A 15,011-nucleotide genomic window follows, 5' to 3' on the forward strand; every position below is an offset into this window, starting at 1 on the left:
GCATCAGGGTCTTTTCAAATGAGTCAGTTCTTTGTATCAGGTGGCCAAAGTATTGGAGTTTCAGCTTCAACATCAGTCCTTCCAATGAACACTCAGGACTGATCTTTAGGATGGACTGGTTGGATCTCCTTGCAGTCCAGGGGACTCTCAAGAGTCTTCTCCAACACCACAGTTCAAAAGCATCAATTGTTTGGTGCTTGGCTTTTGTTATAGTCCAACGCTCACATCCATACATGACTACTGGGAAAACCATAGCCTTGACTAGATGGACCATTGTTGGCAAAGTAATGTCTCTGTTTTTTAATATGCTATCTACGTTGGTCATAACTTTTCTTCCAAGGAGCAAGCATCTTTTAATTTCTCGGCTGCAGTCACCATCTGCAGTGATTTTGGAGCCCCTAAAAGTAAAGTCTGTCACTCTTTCCACTGTTTCCCCATCTATTTGCCATGAAGTGATGGGACCAGATGCCATGATCTTAGTTTTCTGAATGTTGAATTTTAAGCCAAATATAAAAGTACTTAAAATTATTTACCATCAAGCTAAATTGGCCTGACACTTCAGAAGTTCAATATCCTTATCCTGGAGCTTGAGTCCAGGTAGCACATGGAAGTAACCCCACAACTGCTTCAGTCAACCACATCCCAGAATGGCTACATTGTGGCCACCTTCAGCTCTACTGAGAAGTCCCTCTTTCATCTTTAGTCAGCCACCTTTGCCATTCCCCTCCAAGCCCAATCTTATCTCTACTCCTTTCTACCATTTACCCTCTATTTGGGCAAGAACAGGGTTCCCCTTGAATGGCATCCTCCTTAACTTCTAATTCATCACAGAATGCTGCTATGTGGGGCATGTAGTCAGCTTGGGTCACTGTAACAATCACCACAGACTGAATGACTTATACAACAGAGATTTATTTCTTACAGTTCTGGAGGCTGTAAGAAAGTTCAAGATGAAGGTGCCAGAAGATTCAGTGTTCTGTGAGCATCTGCTTCTTGGCTTGAGGATGGCTGCCTCCTCACTGTATCCTCACATGGTGGACAGAAAGACTTCTAGTCTCTTTCTCTTTTTAGAAGGATATTAAGCCCATCACAGAGGCTCCACCCTCATGACTTCATCTAAACCCAACTACCTCTCAAAGGCCCAACCTCCTAATATCATCCCATGGGGGATTAGGGTTTCAACATAAGAATTTTGGGGGGACACACACATTCACTTAGTAACAGTGGGCTTTATGCTATGTTCTCTTAGAAAAGCATCAGAGGATATTGCCTTGGGCTGTGTTATTCTAATGATAAAAACAAAATAACTTTATCCTAATTCCAAAAGCAGTACATTATAGTATGTGCTTAGTTGCTCAGTCATGTCCAACTCTTTGTGACCCCATGGACTACCAGGCTCCTCTGTCCATGGGGATTCTCCAGACAAGAATACTGTATTGGTTTGCCATTCCCTCTTCCAGGGCATCTTCCCAACCTAGGGATCAAACCTAGGTCTTCTGAATTGCAAGTGGACTCTTTACCATCTGAGCCACCAGGGAAGCCCAAGAATACTGGAGTGAGTAGCCGATCCCTTCTCGAGGGGATCGTCCCAACCCAGAAGTCGAACTGGGGTCTCCTGCATTGCAGGCGGATTCTTTACCAGTTGAACCACCAGGGAAACCCATACATTATAGTAGTCATATGCTATTTTTTGTCTGATAAACAGCGTTTATTCTGATATCAGACTCTCTTTTCTTTTTTCTCCTTTTGAGAAAAACTCTTCAGTGTGGGGCTGACACCACCCTGCCCTTGCTCAGCCCCATTCATGGTCCTGTGACCCATGTCTGGCCATCACGGTGCCAGTGATCAGGAAAGGTCATGTGTCCCAGGCAGGTCACTAAGAGTTGGCTCAGGACTTTTCCTGGTGTGTCTTTTGCTCCAGGGTTGCTAAGGTACTAGGCTGCTTTATCATCATCACAGGGAGAAAGACAGTCTGAGAATGAAACCAATGCAGGGGAAGGAAGAAGCAATAGATGAGGAAAGCCTCATTTTCAAAAACTTCAGTGGAGCACCTAGATCTAGCTATGTCTGAATCTACCCCTGAACTGATACAGGCATGTGAATCAATAAATTCTGCCTTTTCTTAAGTTAGTTTGAGTTGGGTTTCTGTCACTAGCAATCATAAGAATCCTGACTAATATAGAAGTCTCTTTGGAAAACGATGAAACATTATAGAGTACATAACAAGTGAAATAGCAAAGTGAAAGTCTTTTATAATCTCATCTCCATTGTTAATAATTTAATATATATTCTTCCAGACTTTTGTTAAACTTATACTAAATATTTTACATCATCTTAAAAGTTAACTTTATTGAAGTATAATTTATATACATAAAATTTAATAAGTTTAAGTGTATAGTTGACTCTTGAGCAACATAGGTTTGAATTGCGTGGGTCCACTTAAATGCAGATTTTTTTTCCACCAAATCTGTACTATGGTACTATATTATATGTGATTGGATAAATCTGAGGATGTGGAAGGCTGGCTGGACTTTTGACTGCATGGTGGGTTGATGACTTTAACTCCCATTTTGTTTAAGAGTCAACTGTATACTGTATATAGACATTTCACCACATTCATAATCATGTTATATGGAACATCTCTGCTATCCACAAAAATTGAGAAGTTTTATATAAATGGAATCACATAGTTTTATAGCCTTTTGCATCTGGCTTCTTTCACTTAGAATGCTTTTAAGAAACACCCACATTGTTAACATGTATAAATAATTTATTCCCTTTTATTCAATTGAGTTAATAGTGTATAATGTCTCCATTTATAAGTTGAAGGACATCTGGGTTCTTTCTAGATTTGACTTATAAATAAAATTGCTCTAAACATTCAACAAGTCTTCATGTGAATATACATTTTCATTTCTCTCAGTATATACTCAGGATCAGAGTAATTGAGTCAATATAGTAAGTATATTGTTAGCTTCATAAGAAATAGCCCATTTCCCAAAGAGGTTATATAATTTTGCACTCTCATCAACAATATATGACAATTTCAATTGTTCCACATCCTTGTCAACACTTGGATTGTTAGTATTTTTCACTTTAGTCACTTTACTGCATCTGAAGTAGTGTTTTACGGTGATTTTAGTTTGCATTTCTCTAATGATGAACGTGGAAACAGTGGCTGACTTTATTTTTTTGGGCTCCAAAATCACTGCAGACGGTGATTGCAGCCATGAAGTTAAAAGACACTCACTCCTTGGAAGAAAACTTAAGACCAACCTAGACAGCATATTAAAAAGCAGAGACATTACTTTGCCAACAAAGGTCTGTCTAGTCAAGGCTATAGTTTTTCCAGTGGTCATGTATGGATGTGAGAGTTGGACTGTGAAGAAAGCTGAGCACTGAAGAATTGATGCTTTTGAACTGTGGTGTCGGAGAAGACTCTTGAGAGTCCCTTGGACTGCAAGGAGATCCAACCAGTCCATCCTAAAGGAAATCAGTGCTGGGTGTTCATTGGAAGGACTGAAATACTTTGGCCACCTCATGCGAAGAGTTGACTCATTGGAAAAGACCCTGATGCTGGGAGGGGTTGGGGGCAGGAGGAGAAGGGAACAACAGAGGATGAGATGGCTGGATGGCATCACCGACTCGATGGACATGAGTTTGAGTAATCTCCGGGAGTTGGTGATGGACAGGGAGGCCTGGCGTGCTGCAATTTATGGGGTCGCAAAGAGTCGGACACGACTGAGAGACTGAACTGAACTGAATGATGTTAAGCATCTTTTCTTGTGTTTATTTGCCATTAATATGTCTTCTTTGGTGAAGTGTCTGTTGGAATCTTTTCCTCATTTAAAAATTGGTTTTTCTTTGTATTGAGTTGCAGGATTCTTATATATGTTGGATACAAGCCCTTTTTAAGCTACATGCGCTGTGAATACTTTGTGTGTCACTTTCCTTTTCATTTTTATCACAATGTCTATTGAGAATAAAAAGGTTTTAATTTTGATGAAGTCCAATTTATCATTTTTCCTGTTATGTCTTATATTTTTATATCCTAGTTAAGAACTAGTTGTCTAACCAAAGCCCACTAAGACTCTTCTCTCATGTTTTCCTCTAGAACTATTATGGTTATAGTCCTGATAATGTTTAGATATGTAATCCACTTTGAATACATTTTTAATGTAGGCTATAATTCATTTTGAATTTAATTTTGTAAATGGGGTGAGGTAAAATTTTGTAACAGGTTCATACCTCCTCACTTGTATGTATGTGTGTTTTGCATATGGATATCCACTTGTTCCAGTATTATTTTCTGAAAATATCTTTTCACTACTGACTTGCTTTGGCAACTTTGTTGAAAATCAAATTAACATACATATGTAGGTCTATTTCTGGACTCTATTCTGTCACACTGCACTACATGTCCACATTTACACCCATGTGTTTATTTGCTTGCTTATTATAGTTTTATAGTAAGACTTTAAATAAGGTAATATAAATCTCCTAGCTTTGTTCTCTATTTTGAAAATGGTTTTGACCATTCTAGGCTTTTTGCATTTCCATATAAACTTTACAATCAGCTTGTTATTTTCTAAATAAAAAAGCCTGCTTGGCTTTTTATTGTGGTTGTGTCAAATCTGTAGCTCAATTTGGGAAGCATTGCTATTTTAATAATACTGAGCCTTTTAATCCGTGAACATGATACAACTCTTCACTTATTTAGATATTCCCTAATTTTTCTTAGTAATGCTTTCAGTGTACAGATCTTGTCATGTTTTATTTAATCTATCCCCAAGTAGTTCATATTTTTAGAAGTTACTATGAATGGTATTATTTTAAAATTCAGCTTTTAAATTTTCATTGCTAGTAAATAGACAAACAATTGTTATTGTATATTAACTTTGTATTCTAAAATCTTACTAAACTCACTTCTTGGTTCCAATAGCTTTTTGTAGATTCTTTAGGATTTTCAACACATACAATCATGTTGTATATAAATAGATGTAGCTTTACTTATTCTTTTTCAATGTGTATCATTTTATTTCTTTTTCTTGCATTATTCCACCATCTGGGGCCTCCAGGACAATGCTGAACAGAAATATGGTGAGTAGAAATCCTTGCATTGTTCCCTGTATGAGGAGGGAAAGCAGTAAGGATAATGTTAGCCATAGGCTTTTCATAGATGCCCTTAATTAGGTTGAGGAAGTATCCTTCTATTCCTAATTTTCTGAGTTTTCATTAGAAATTAGATTTGAATTTTGTCAAATGCTTTCTGCATCTATTGAGATGGTTTTTCTTTTTTAGTCTGTTAATGTGGTGAGTTACACTGATTGATTTTTGAATATTAAAACAATTTTACATTCCTTGGATAAACCCCATTTAGTCATGATGTGTCATTCATTTTATATGTTGTTAGATTTAATTTGCCAAACACTTGTTAAGGATTTCTGCATCTATATTCATGAGGATATTGGTTTTGTAGTGTTCTCTTCTTGTAACGCCTTTGTCTGGTTTGGAACAGAATAATGCTGTTATAAAATGAGTTGGGAAGTGTCCTCTCCTCTTCCATTTCTAGAATATTGTGTAAAATTGGGATTATTCCTTCCTAAAATGTTCTGTGGTATTCACCAGTGAAGTCACCTATGCTTGGAGTTTTCTTTTTAGGGAGGTTTATAACCATGAGTCCAATGTAATTGGTAAATATAGAGATACCGTGTTTGTTTCTATCTTCATGAATGTTCTTCATAGTTTGCATTTTTCAAGGAATTTGTCTTTCATTGAAATTGTTAAATTTATTGGCCTAAAGTTGTCCATAATATTCTGCTTTCATCCTTTTAATATCTGAGGATCTTTAGTCTCTTCTCATATACTTCTGACACCATTAAGTCTTATTTTTTTCTTTTCCCTGATTCATCTGGTTTTTATTAATTTGATCTTTTCAAAGAATTAGCTTTTATTTATTTTTTTATTTTCTCAACTGTTTTTCTATTTTCAGTTTCACTGATTCTGCTCTTTATCATTTCTTCCTTCTATTTACTTGGGTTTATTTTGCTCTTCTCTTTTACAGCTTCTTAAGGTAGAAGATTAAGTTTTTGATCTGAAACAGTTCTTATGAAAAACAATCGACCCTCCTTATCTGCAGGATGGGCAGTTGGTTGAATGAGAGGATGAGGAACCCAGGGATAAGGAGGGCCAACTGTACTACAGTCATGTTATAGAAGGTACTTGAGCATTCTTGTATTTTGGTATGGTGGTGGTCCTGGAACTAATCCTTCCCCCCAGATACCAAGGGGCTATTGTATTCCTTGCTATAAATTTTCTTCTTAGCACAACTTTAGCTGTATCCCAGAAATTTTGATATATTGTGTTTTTATTTCCATTCAGTTAAAATGTTTAATAGTTTTGCTTGTGATTTGTATTGGACCCACAGATTATTTAGAAGTCTACTGTTTAATTTCCAAACACTCGAGGAGTTCCATATATTTTTCTGTTGCTGGTTTATCATTTAATTCTATTGTGGTTAGAGAACACGTTCATTTGAATTCCGTCCTTTTTAATTTATTGAGATCTATCCAATATGGTCCAGAAAATGATCTATTTTGAGTATGATCTATCTTGGTGAATAGTTCATGTTCAGTTGAAAATACTGTGTGTTTTACTTTTGTTGTATGTTTTCTTTAAACAGCAATTAGTTCTAGTTGATTGATAGTGTTGTTCAAGTGTTTTATATTTTGATTTTCTATTTCCTCTATAAATTTTTGAGAGGAGTATAAAAATCCCTAGTTATAATTGTGGATTTGTCTATTTCTTCTCTAATTCAGAGAGTTATAATTATAGAATTATAATCAGTTTTTGCTTATTTTGAAGCTCTATTACCATATGTATACACATATAGGATTTTTGGGGAGGGTAAATTAATTCCCATTTCACTGTGAAATCCTTCTTTATCCATGGGAATGTTCCTTGTTACAAAATCTTTTTTATCTTTTTTTTAATATTATAAGCCACTTCAGCTTTTTAAACTAATGTTTTATTTTCTACTCATCTTGTCTTCCTTTTATTTTTCAATAATGACTTTATTGAGATATACTTTATATAACATATTCACTTATTTAAAATATAAGTGGTTTTATTATATAATTGTATAGCTATTACTACTATTAATTTTATACTTACCACTTCCACCCCCAAAGTCCCTGTAACTATTAGCAATGACTCTCTTTCCCACTTCCTACCCCAGCCCTAGGCCACTAATCTACTTTAGGTCTCTATAGATTTGTCTAGTCTTGACATTTTGTAGAAATAGAACCATATAATATGTGGTCTTCGTGTCTGACTTCTTTTAGTTAACATGTTTTCAAGGTTCATCGATGGTATATCATGTATCAGTACTTCAGTCCCTTTTGTTGCCAAATAATATTCTATTATATGCATATGCCACATTTTATGTATCCATGCTTCAGTTGATGATCATTAGGGATACTTGTGTGAACTCAGTGGATTTGCATTGAAGTACCTGAATGTCTATGACAGGCATAATGCTGTGGGACAGAGACAGTGGGAATGGGGGTAGCATGAATCATAGATGGAGTGTAACCCCTCTTATGGTTGTAAAACCTCTGATTCCTCTCTCTCTCTTTCAGTGAGTCAGGCAAAAAAAAAAAAGAGTAATTCATGGATCAGACTTTATTTGTGACCCAATCTCCCCAATTTAGCACCATGCTGCATTCCCCACTGTTCAGACTACAGAAGAGAAAGTCCATGAAATATCAGCCTAAATTCAACGAAACCTTTTCAAATAAGTAATTTCATTCAACTGAAGAATTTCCAGCAGATCAAAGAGCAAAGTATGGGGTCCAGGACTCTCATACCAGCTGCTATTAGCAACTGCCAAAAACAAGGGAACGTTTCATTTGGAAGTTTTCCTTGTTCTTATTTTAATGTAAAGCTTTACTCTTATTTTCAGACTATTAGGGTTCTAATATGTTAACTGTGGAAGCCACGAGCCTACAAGGTAGATAGAGGCCAGGACAGTACATTCTGGTAGACTCTGTACAGGCACATCCAAGTTTCATTTCTGCTGTATCTTTGGTGCTAAAGACTCCCACTTCCTGTACCATTGGTGCCAACATGGCGGAGGGAAAGAAATTAACTCACAGGTACAGGAGCATGAGGCTCTCCAGGAGCACTAAGAACAGAGCTGGATTCCTGCAGAGCACAACAGGGCTGTGCCCAGCGGCCCATGTGATAAACCACAGGCTGCAATTTTTAATGACAGGAAAGAAGGAGAAAGCAAGGAAGCCTGTACATTCCTTTAACTGCACTGGCTGATAAGGGATTTTAAAAGGAGTTTCAAATCTGGGTTTTACAATTCATCCTTGCTGTTACCGCCTGCTTCAGACTCTGCTTGTTTCTTATCTTGACTGTAGCAATAGCTTCCATATCAGTGTCTCATCTTTCAGGATCTTTATTTTCCTCTAGTCCTTCTTTTCTCTGGCATGGAAAGACGTCAGTCTCCACTCCACCCTCCCTTAAGTCATAAATGTCATGTTTGCTTATAGAACAGAAGTGGAAAATAAATACTAAAAGCATGCCTCCAGCTACCCCAACAAGGGCCTGCATCTATCCCCACTTGCATTTAGGGGCCAGGTCAAGTAACAACTGGGGGAAAGGAAGGGTGTAAGACTACGGAGTAAAGAGGACTTTATGGGAGCCCTTTCCCACAGGCATTCACATTCAAATTTAAAACAAAACAAAACAATATATAAATCTCCCTGTAGACCAAATTTGTCCCTAAGCTGACACTTTGCCACATCTGGATCTTTCCAGGGATTTCTAATATGTATATAAATATATTGATATTGTAAATTTTAAAATATTTAGTTATATTGTACACATGTTTTATGCAAGTAGGATTATAATACATATACTGTTTTGAACCTTGAACTTTGCTTTTTCATGCAAACTGAAAACCTTTATGTTAGACAGCCTCATAGTCAGCACCTTATAGGTGGCCACTTAGATTGTTTTAAGTTAAAAAGATTATTTTTCCAAATAATGCAGCATTGTTCATCCTTGGACATATGTCAGGGAGTATACACATAGAATAAATTTGGCAAAGTGGAATTGCCGGATCGATTTTAATAGCTATTGCCAAAATGCCCTCCAAAAAAGTTGTATCCAATTCTACCAACAGTGTTCTTCTGTTTCATGTTTAACTTCTTTTTTCCTGTATGTATCTCATTAGTTATTCCCATCAGAATAGCTGCTCTCATTTCACTAGTCCAGAGTGAACTACCCACAGAAAGTTTCTTTACTCTGTTTATTGAAGAACGGGAGGAACATAAATATGTTTTGCCTACATATAAAGTTAATGGTCTGTGGTAAAGAATGTAGACTTTTAAGCAGCCTTCCATGTCATTTGGCTTGGGAAACACTGAGTTAGTGTACTAGACACTTGGCATGGGTTTGGCGGAAAAAGGTGGGCCTTCTTGGGCAGTGCCTGCCAAGCTGGATGGTGGCTTCAGTCCTTCCTTCCTGCTCATTGCATACAGCACTAAGTCTGTGCCCATCTGTTTCTCCTCTAGTAGGGAAGGGCTGGAGTCTGGGGATGGGAATGTGCTTGCCTTTCCTGGGAAGTGTGTTTTCCCCTTCCCAGGACCTCCTGGAGTCCTGATTATCCCAACTGGATTTGTGGGTGGGGCTGGGACTTTCCTGGAGTACTGGGTCACCCCATGGCATGCTTCAGTCTCACCTTCTCCCCTCCTCCATACTCTCATGTCATCTGGGTGAAAGTCTTGCTCTTTTGCAGGGTGGCCAAGGCCCCAGAGTAAGGAAACGTTAAACTTTAGAGGTTCTAAGAAACAGAACTTTCAGTAGTAAAAGATCTACCAACAGATAAAATGATTCTGCAGAAGTTAGGTGGTGTTGCTCTGGTTCTAGCAACTAGCTCCCTGCTGGGTGCCATCTTGTTCCCTGCCCCCACTTCCTAGCTCCTGGCAGATCCTCAGGCCCCTCCTCCTCTGGGAACTCCCACGGAGCTTTGTTCACAGCTGTATTATTCACTCATCAGCTTATGTACTTGTCTTTACCACTGAGTTGGGAACTATTGAAGTTCTTAACAATAGCATGGACAGTAACAGTGATAGCAATAATATGGTGCTTCCTCTGTGCTAGAAACTCTTCTCTTCAAATGTATGAACTTACTGAGACATCATACATCCCTCATGGTATGTTGGTATCCCCATTGCTGGTAAGTTTTTGAACATTGTATGATGACTCTTTCAATTTAGCTTTCTCTCTCTGCTCTTATCCAGAAGGAGTTTTGAATAAAAAAAGTCTACTTATTAACGGTTTACAATCAGCAGTCCCTTAGCCAACAACAACATTCATATAATAAGAATAAATTATACATAACAATAGCAGAATTGTTTCCTTATTTAGCCTGACATCAAGGATATTTATTTGGCCTTCTATAGCATTAGTTTAAATTAGAACACTCTTACTTCCATCTACTAGAATAGGACAGCTGTGTGTTTTTCCTTTAAAAAATAAATTCTGTAAGCATTAATACTTTTAAAAGGTGATCTGTGATTTTTCAAATATCATTTTAATTGTACAAACCTTTTTGATGAATAGATAAACAGGAGCAGACATATCTGTGTTCAAATCCTGGCTCCACAACTTACTAGCTCTGCAAGCTTGGGCAAGCACCTTCATCTTTCAAAGCCTCAATTTTCTCATTCATAAAATTAGGATAGTAATAGTCCCTTGACAGCATTATCATCAGAATTAAATAATATAATGTACATAAAGTGTTTAGCACAAGAGTTTGGCACATAACGATCAACAGATGTTTGTACAAGGGACAGAGATAGCACCAAGGGAGTAATATTGTCTATAGGAAGCTTGTGGGGAAGGCTTGCAAGAGGTTGTGACACCTAAGTTGAATTTTCAGGAATGAACTTTTTAGATAGCCAAAGTGGGGAATAATGTATTTGGTAGGGGACAGAACATGTGTAAAGGCATGGACAATAGAAACCACACTGTTTTGTGTGATTCCCACACAGGGAAGAACTACAATTAGCAACATTTGGTCAGATTATGAAGTTTTGGGAGGTAAGTGAAGTAGCGGTGTAAGAGAGAAGATACTAGAGTAATGGAAAGACCAGATTTTTGAAGCGTTTTGCATGACCAGTGACAGAGCTTGAATTTAGCATTGGAAATAGGAGTTAGTAAAGAGTTTCAAGATGAAAGGAGATGTGATCTGATTTGAGTTTAAGAAAGGTCACTTTTGACAGGTGTGTGAATATTGGATTAGAAAGGTGTGATTGTGGAGACCTGGGAAAACCAATTAGGAGGCAGTAGTCCAGGTGAGAGATAATGAAGCCTGAAAAAGGGGAACTGTTTGTTGCAAATAGAGGGAAGTAAGATGAATTCAAGATACTTTGGAGGTAAGTTGAAGAGAAGGGGGAAGGGGGAAGGAGGAAGGAGGGAACTTGCTCGGATTTGTACCCAAGGCTGCTAGCCTTTTAGCCCCATTTCATTAGGCCACAGGTATTGGAGGAGATTGGAGTGGCTAATGATGCCATTAACAGTGGTAGAGAATACAGAAGGTAACACAGGTTCTGGGGAAGGGGGAGGAATCAGTTTGTAGTGTGGGAAGGAGGAGATACAGAAAGGGTAAGGAATTTCACTTAGCTCTTGTGGTTTATAAGACGTGAGTGGGCCTCTTCATTTACGTGAAGAGGAACAGAAGGCAGTCAAATATATGGATCTAGAGTTTGGGGTAGAGGGAAGGGCTGGAGACATAGATTTGGGAGTCTTTAGGATAACTATGAAGTTAGGGAAATAGTTGAGATATGGAAGGTTCACCAAAGATCTTGGCATAGTTAATAACTAATCAAAGTATCACTTCTTGGCCTTCAGTTTTATCACATAAAAGTATGCAAATTGGGCCCTGTAAAGTTTATTCGTTTATTCAGCCTCTTTTTGTTCGAGGCACAGCCTGCCATTTCATACCTTTCGGGCGCTGACGCCCGACAGGCAGCAGCACAGGTTGGGTCGGGGGCGATGGGCACGAGCTCGGAGGTGGCGACGCTCTAGCCCAGAGCCGGGTATTCGGTGGCTTGGCTGGCTCTTCCTTGAGAGCCGGGTCAGACCGAGGAGCGCTGACCACGGGAGGCGCATGTGCAACCTGGTCCCCCAAACATGGAGTCTTGTAGCCCAGGTCTTAACTAAATCAGCTAGGAGACGGGCAGGGAAGAAATGTCCCTCCACCTTTACCCTCCCAGCCCACCCGATGAGTGGGAATGGGCACACTCGGGGTAAGTGACTAGTGTGCGTGGACCACACCAACCCTGGGGCCAAGCTATGAGTGATAGTGGCCCGGGAGGCCGTGAGGACTGGCCGAGGCATGCCGGACTACGCTGGGGTTGGTGGGTGGCCGCACGAGGTGTGAGCGCCACTCAAGGGCCACGCGGGCAAGGTCCTCCTCAGTCTTCGTATCCTAGAACCTCAGGGTCGGAGGAGAACACAAAAGTCCCCTTACCCTCGTCCGAGGCTCAGCCTGCTTGACCACCCCTCCAGGAAATCGGGTCTCGAGTTCCCGGGAAGCTGCGTCTTCCCGCTGTAGGACATCCTGGGTGGTTGGGAAGGTCCAGCCACACGGGCCTGGGCGAATGTTGGGGGTGGGGGGATACCGGGGGCGCGGCGCCGGGTGGGTGGTTTTGGCTGGGAGTTGGAGCAGCCAATTCCGGGGGGGGGGGGGGAGTGCAGTTTCGTAACAAAGCACTACGGTAGTAGAGGGGGTGGGGGCACTGGAGGGCCTGGTGGAGGAGGACAGCTGAAGGTGTGAGGTGTTGATCGCAATCGAGGAAAAGCAAAACACTGGCTTCTGGTTTGACTCATCCAGGCTTGAGGAATAACCTACTGTGGAATGTTTAAAAAAAAAAAAGGGCGGGGGAGTGGGGAGTTCTGTGCTGTAGCCCTTTCTTCCCCAGGCAGCTAGAAAATTGCTTGTCTGACTGAAAAAAGAAAAAAAAAAAAAAAAAGCTGTTTAGAGGACTGTGATGAGCATCAGATGAGCTAATATACATGAAAGTGTAAAGAACTATAAAAATTCAAGATAGGATTCACATCAACTTCTTAAACTCACTTATCTGTGTGTGCAAGATGTATTCCAGGTGTGAAACAGCAATACAGGACTGAGAGTGGGATTATGGGATGTGCCCAGTAATGCACAGGGTGTGTAAAGATACTTTAGGGGTGCTCAGTAGTACTGTAACCTGCCTCTCAGGTTTATCTTATCTGGTTAATGGGTTATTCAGTTCCCTTTCTTTTCCCCAAAAATGAGCCTGAAGAAGAAGGGAAGACCCTAGTGGCTTTTTGGATATATGGGTTAAATTGAATTCAGAGGAAGGTTGATATGACTGTATGGATAATTTCTTCAATTTGTCTTGCCCTCAGCTTGAAGCATCATGTTGTACAAAGCACTCTGGGCTGAAGGACACCCAGGAAAGATCTTGTTGTGGATCTGACCCTTCAGGGAGGAGGGTGGTCACCCTGGCCAAGTTCCAGCACCTCTCTCAGCCTTAGTTTCTATCAGATGGGACAAGACCTTAAAGGTCATTCATGCATTCATCCAGAACTTGCATACCTGCCACGGGACTGCCCAGTCCCTAGAGACGGTGAACTTGTCACGTCTCCATATGGCTGAGATACCCAGTCTCTCTAGACAACCCTGACTATTGGAAAATTCTTTATGTTGAATCGACATCTGTTTCTCTACAATTTGCACTCATTGGAGCCATACAGAATAAAACGTCTAAACATCTAATGCTGCTTCCACAAATATTTGAGCACTGCTAACACATTTCCTTCTTCCACTCACTCCACAAGGCTTCTTTTCTTCCAACTAAATATGCCCGGTTATTTTAAACAGGGAGGCAGTGTGGGGTAGTGGAAAGGACGCCAGCTTTGGAGCCAGAACACATCTGTGTTCAGTTCACAGTCCTTCACATACGAACAGTGCTCCGAGCTGCTGTATCTTTCTCTGAAAAATGTGGATGAAAATACTCATCTAGCGAGTTATTATGAGAATTAGGGATAAATTGAGTAAGGATTCATGCTATAGTAGGAGTTTAAAATATGACAGCTATTACACCTTCAGTGACATAATTTGCAATGCATTTTAGACAGTCTTCTCTGAAAAAATTCCTGTTTATGTGTCTCTTAATAATATCTGGTCTGTAGAACAAAATAAAACACTTTCTGTGAGGTCTAACTAGCAAATAGAGCAGGATTAGCTTATTCTGGGTGCTTCTCTGATTACAGTCTACAGTCTGCTATGGGTTTTTTTGAGACATATCACAGACTCACTGTCAACTAAAATCACGAGTCTCTTTATGTGCTGCTGTTCAACCAGGTTTCCCCCATCTTGAACTTCTTTAGTTTATATGGATCGATAATTATGGTTCTTGAAAGTAGCAGTCCCAGTTCTGTCCTGTTGTCTCCATAAATATCCTTGTGTTTGTCATTGTAATGATAAACTGGGGTCTCAAACTGGGGTTCAGAAAATATGATTATTGAACCCACAGTGTCAGCCCTGCTGATCTCGCACTGCTGTTGCATATCAGCAGGCTAATAAATGTCAAACTTTCTACCCTCATCTTTGCACAAATCTGAGGTCTTACTATGTGAGACTGTCTGAGAATTGGAATGTGACAAGAATGTATGATAAGCTATGGGTTGAGGGAATGCTGCTATCTGTGATCTCGGTCAAGTGTGGTATTTGTGTCTAAGAACTGAAAGAGTGCACTGAGAGCCAGCCAGAGGCAGGCTTTGGATTTATGTATGGTTACATGTTTTCTCAGGCGCTTAAAATGTTTTATACTTTGGGCCAGATTCTCCCTTGGTGGAGGAAGCTTCTCTCTGTAAGTCAAGCACAGTTAGAAAACTCATTAACTGTTTGGCTCCTGGGGCATTCTCTGGCATTTTCTCCTGGCTTTGGCCAA

Source organism: Cervus elaphus, chromosome 18 (assembly GCF_910594005.1).
Source record: "Cervus elaphus chromosome 18, mCerEla1.1, whole genome shotgun sequence".
In the NCBI taxonomy this organism is placed as follows: Eukaryota; Metazoa; Chordata; class Mammalia; order Artiodactyla; family Cervidae; genus Cervus; species Cervus elaphus.